The sequence below is a fragment of the Populus trichocarpa genome, chromosome 7, assembly GCF_000002775.5.
Source record: "Populus trichocarpa isolate Nisqually-1 chromosome 7, P.trichocarpa_v4.1, whole genome shotgun sequence".
Taxonomy (NCBI): Eukaryota; Viridiplantae; Streptophyta; class Magnoliopsida; order Malpighiales; family Salicaceae; genus Populus; species Populus trichocarpa.
In genome coordinates, this window is record NC_037291.2 from 10,050,708 (window position 1) to 10,057,104 (window position 6,397).

Here is a 6,397-nt window from a genome sequence, read left to right on the forward strand (position 1 = left end):
ATCATATGTTTTTTTTCAGTTTTAAATACTTGAAGGATAGTTCTTTGCAAACCATAAATCATCTAAGTTTTCGGTTTCTAACAATAATCCACACAAACCACCAATAAAAAATCTCTTAAACTCTTTTAGGAGAAAGAAATTGTTATACCTTTGAATGCTAGCTCTTTTCTTTTGTTTTTCAAGTATTCTATAACTTAAATAGCTTTTTTTCTTTTTTCAAAAATATAAAAAATAAGAGACATAACATTCTATTGAAAAAAAAAAACTTGAAAACTATATAAATAACAAAATACCAATTTTCCCCCTAAATAATATCACATATATTATTTCAGGATAATTTTATAAATTTATTCAATCAAATCTCTACTTAATTTTTCTAAGTCTAGAATTGTAATTCACTGTACAAATTACACTATAGTCCTCAATTTCTAAAACTTGTTTACAATCAAGCCACACTTGATTAATCATTCCATTTAAATTTCTGACCAATTGTTTTTATATGTGTGACCCATTAGGTTCTCTAATAAATTGGCCAAATATAAATAATAATCTTAAATAAAATAGAATTAAATAAATCAAACAAATTAATTTATTATCAATTCAGCAATTGATTGATTTATATTTGAAGATCAAGTACAATGTCTAACAACTTATCATGATCCCTCAAATATTAAAATATAAAGTCATAAGTGGTTTGACTTAATCTTTTAAGTGATCAATTTATTAATGTAATTATTATTCCTTATCAACAATGTCCCAATTTAGTTATTATAGCATGAAGAGTGTCTAACATATTAAATCATGTTTGTTCTCAATACCATAATCATTAATTCTTTGAATAAAATTTGAAACTCTTTTCAAATTTCATTCCATTTTACGCAAGGATTTACAATCAATAATATTTGAGAATAGATAAAATATTTTTTAAAATTTACCTAGGATAATGACTTATAACGACCCCAACTTTCTATACAATTTACAAATAATTACCTTCTTTGATAATGTTAGAAACGTGGTAATTTTTTTTATGGTAATAATGGTCGACCAGATCAATTTTTTAATCAACTGGTTTATTCCTACAATCTAACATTTCCCTTTACGGTTTATAATAATGGTCGACCAGTTTAATTTTATCCATAATTTTATCAACCAATTCACTCCATAATTTTAATATTTCCCTTACTGATTGATCAATCGGTTGACTGATTCCATTGACCAATTAAAATAGTAGCGAATTTAATTGTTCAATTCATCAAATGGTCGACCGTTTAAGCAAATTCAAACATTTTTGTCATTCTTCTTTTGAACTTTTACCAAGTTATCAATAACTCTCATCATGCTATATTTTTGCATCGTATAGTCTAATCATTCTGAACTCATCTCATACCATCATAACTTATTATTCAACTTCACAATTAATATACAAATGCAAGATATTACACAAATTCATAAGAAAACATCATAAGTATGAATTATATATTTAAAATCCAAATGCAAAAAATAAGGAACATAAGATGTACTAAGAAAATCTTATCTAAAGTGATAAAATACTAAAATCTTGATATTAATTATATATCAAATTTTACATTGCAAAAGAATTAGTTACACAAAATTACAACATCATTAATTACAAAAATAAACACTCTATTCATCTATTCATTCTATATGAGGATACGAAGTACCTGAAATTAAATTAATATTAAGTATGAGTCAAACTAAGTAATTAAAATATAAACAATTCAGTAATCTCATGGTAAGTTATAAACTTAATTTATTTGTTTAATCATTTATATGATCTTATTATATCATCTTTCTAAGTCACACTCTTCAAATCATTCTTGCATCATTACAACCAACCAATTCCGAGCATAATTTCACAATGACCAGTTAACTAATTTCACTGTTCTTTTTACCGGGCATTCATTTCCATCATTTGGCAATCGATTTTACAACCCATAATCGACACTAGTTTTATCACAGAACAACTATTTCCACAACCCATTACTGGACACACTAGTTCTATCATGGGTTAGCTAGTTCCATCGTCCATAACCGGCACTAGTTCCATCACAGACTAACTAGTTTCCCATCCTATTACCGGGAAATAAATCCATTATAGGATGGCTAGTTTCTCAACCCATTACCGAGCACTAGCTCCATTACAAGATGGCTAGTTCCTCACATATCAAACATTAAAAAAAAAACTTAACACATTTAATAAAAATGTAATGACTTGATTCGTCATAAGGATATCAAGGTGTCAGGCTCTTATCTGGGGTTTGGGCGTGTGGTGTTATTCTCTGTTGTTGTCTTAAACTGCCAGCCTCTCCTGTTTCAATAGGAAACATTATCATCGTAAATACATCAACCATAAATTAAATCCCTTTTCATAATACTCATTCGTTTGCATGACTTTTTAAATAATATGTATGTTTCTATTTTATCATTCAATATAAACATATTATTCCATATCTTAAGTTTAATTATTTCACAATAAATCTTACATCATAACCAAATTAACATGAATAATTCCATATATAAAGCTTAATCCATATTACACCAAAAGTACCATCACAATAACTATGGCATCATTTCATGCACAACATCATCTAAATAATAATCCATATTAATTCTACATAATTATAAGACATTAAATAGATCCAAACACTTCTTTAATTGTCTACCAATTGGTCGACCCCTTTTTATCTCATTCCACCATTATTACTTGTTCCCTTTATCATGATTTATCATCAAATAAAACCTTATCTACCTCAATTTCTTTAATTTGATCAATTTTGACATTCCTTATAAATCTTTACTAAGAACCCTAATTGATTTTTCTTGGATTTTAATCATAATCAATTAACTTTTGTTCAAATTGATATGAATGGGTTTTAAACACCTTACCTGGTAATAATTTGAACTTTAAAAGCTAACCAATTGAAGTTTGTCGTTCCTCTCTTCTTTCCTCCCTTTTATCGTAAGTTTCTCTCTCTCTCTTTTAATTCTAGTTTCAAGATTGTTTAGTTTCTCAACCCCTTCATTATCTTGTCTAATTCTTTAGTTTTTCTCAAAGAATTTCCCTAAATTATCTTTTTCTTTTTCTTTTTCCTCTCCATTCTCAGTTCTAACTAGTTGTTTATAAAGGAAGAACTTAAATTTTTGGTTTTTCCCTTATTTATTCATGATCAATTGGTCGACTAGTTCCTTACTTAGTCTCTAGTAAATTTTAATTTAAATTTTTGGTTTTTCCCTTATTTATTCATGATCAATTGGTCGACTGGTTCCTTACTTAGTCTCCAGTAACTTTTAATTTAATTTTTCATCTTTATTCAAATCTGCCCTTATTTATAAAAAATTTCAAGGTCTTCTACTTTAATTATCTTAGTTGGGGTTTATATAAATCCTCTTTTGATTACTTAAATACATTCATATAGTTCATGTTATACTTAATACTTGCCTATTTGTTACCCTTGATTAGAACAACGTATAGTAGGATCAAAACATAACACTCCTTATATAAGATAACTTGTGATCTAAATTTTAAGGATCACTTACACAAATGTCACGTAAGTCTTTCCATAGACATAAGTAATCTCTTTATATGAGATTCTCATTCGTGTCAGTTCGGTGTACATTTCATCTAACAAGTACCTATATATTAGTTCTAGGTATCTCTCATACCTCAACTTATAAGAACAATTGTTTTATTTTATATAGAAAAGAACATAATATGTATCAATCTCAACAACTCTAATTAATATCCAGTGTTAATAGAGCATTAACTATGAACATTTTAGGAACAATGCTTTGATGTACTAAGAATCTCATAATTATAATAACTTTATAATCTCTTTTGCAAAGCATTTTTGTCCAAATGACTTTAATTTTACTCTATATATATTAATCAAATATTAAATTCATTAATCAAGTATTTGATGAATATTAAAGATAAAAAAGTCTTTATTAATAAATTAAATATATTTAAATGAATAAAGTTAATGTCATACGTAACCAACTGATTTGTTATAGGGCATATACACAAACATTTTTTCATTTGCACTAAAGTCAATCACTGATGTATTAAATATCATATCGCTCTACTTGACAATAATATTTTTACTAGGATAATGACTTAATAAGAGGATCTACAAGATGCTCTTCAGTAGAGACTCAGTTTATCTTTACATCTTCTTTTTATATGATTCTCTAATCAAATGGAATTGTTTAAGTATATTTTTGGATCATTAATGAGACCTTGGTTCCTTTTTTATGCAATGACTCCATTGTTATCACAGTACAAGGCTATTGGATCAATAATGCTAGGAACCATACCTAGTTTAATGATGAATTTCTTAATCCAACCAACCTCTTTTGTCTTCTCAGATATAGAGGTGTGCTTAACTTTAGTTGTAAAATCTATTTTGGTCTCTTATTTGGAACTCTTCCAACTCATAGGACTATTATTTAGAGTAAAATATAACTAGATTGGGTTTTTTTATTTTCAATATCTAATTAAGAACTAGCATCCAAATAACCATGAACTTTTATTTCATCTCCTCCATAGACCAAAAAAGTATTCTTAGTTCTTCTCAAGTACTTAAGAATATTTTTATCTTTAGTAACCATCATCGGATTAGATTGGTATCTATTTATTATGCTCAAAGCATAAGATATATATGATCTTGTACATAATATCGTATATATTATGAATCCTATATTCAAAGTATATGGAATCATTTTCATCTTATCTCTATTAATTTTTGTTTTAGGGCACATATAAATGGAGAGACATATCATATGCAAAATAAGTAAGTATCCTATTTTGGATTCTTCCATGCTAAATATTCTTAGCATCTTGTCTATGTACATAGATTAGGACAATCCAAGTAAGCTTTTAGATCTATCTTTATAGATCTTTATTCCTAATATATAGGTTGTTTATGTCATATCTTTCACGATGAAATTATTGGACAACTAGATATTTACTAACTATAGTAAATTTCATTTTCTATTAATAATATATTGTATATATAAAATATTAAAAAAAATAACTTCACTCCCATTAACCTTTTTATCAATACAAGTCTCATTTATATTTTTGATAAATTCAAAAATTTTATTGTCTCATCAAAATAGATATTTCATCTCCTTGAATCTTACTTATGTTCATAAATAGATTTTTATAGCTTGCATATTTATTGACAATTTTTTTTAGATTCAAAACTTTCAAGTTGTGTCATATACACATCTTCTTAAAGATTCTCATTCAGGAATATATTTTTAACATTCATTTACTAAATCTCATAATCATGGTATATAATTATAACAAGTAAAATCATTATGGATTTTAACATAGTTACTGACAATAAGTTTTATCAAAGTCAACCTATTTATCTTTGTTTACAACCTTTGACAACTAGTTAGTCTTGTATGTTTGTGCAATGCCTTCCAGGTTAGCCTTTCTCTTAAAGACCCATTTATATCCAAAATGTTTTATCCATATAGGTGGATCAACTAAGGTACATACCTGGTTGATGTATATGGAATCCATTTAGGTTTTATGGCCTTAAGTTATTTCTTAGAATCAATGTCAGATATTGGTTCCATGTAATTGGTAGGCTCATCAAGTATGAGCAACTCCTCATTTTCAGTTTCCAGAAGTTCATATCTTATTGGTGGATAGTGTGTCCTATCAGATCTACAGAGTTCTTATGTTTCTTGAGTTTCAGGCTAAATATTCAATATTATAGCCTCAAGCTCAGGTTCAATTTGGATGTAAGTTTGTGATTCTTGAACTTCTTCAAGTTCTGTTTTCCTCTCACTTCTCCTTTTAAGAACATAATCTTTTTTTATAAAGGTAGTATGTTTTGAGACAAATATTTTTGCTCAATAGGTTGATATAAATAATATCCAATTTTTTTTTTTTTTTTGGATATCCCACAAAATTATATTTATCTAACTTAACTTTTTAGATACAATATGTTTCATATAAACATCACATCTCAAATCTTTAAGTATGATAAGATTGGTCTCCTACCATTCCATATCTCTTACCATTCTCTTTTAGATAATCTTGAAAATCTTGGTTGAAATATTTACTATCCCGATCCGATCGAAGTATATTAATACTCTTTTCAATTTATTTTTTAATTTTATTTTTGAATTCTTTAAACTTTTTAAATGATTCAGACTTTTATCAAATACATATGAACATATCCAATATGATCATCAATGATGAAACATGTATATCTAACTATGACATTAATTGTTATTGGTCCATATACATCTGCATGTATTATATGGTCATCAATGATGAAACATGTATATCCATCTATGACATATATTGTTATTGGTACAAATACATCTACATGTATTAGACATAACAATTTATTAG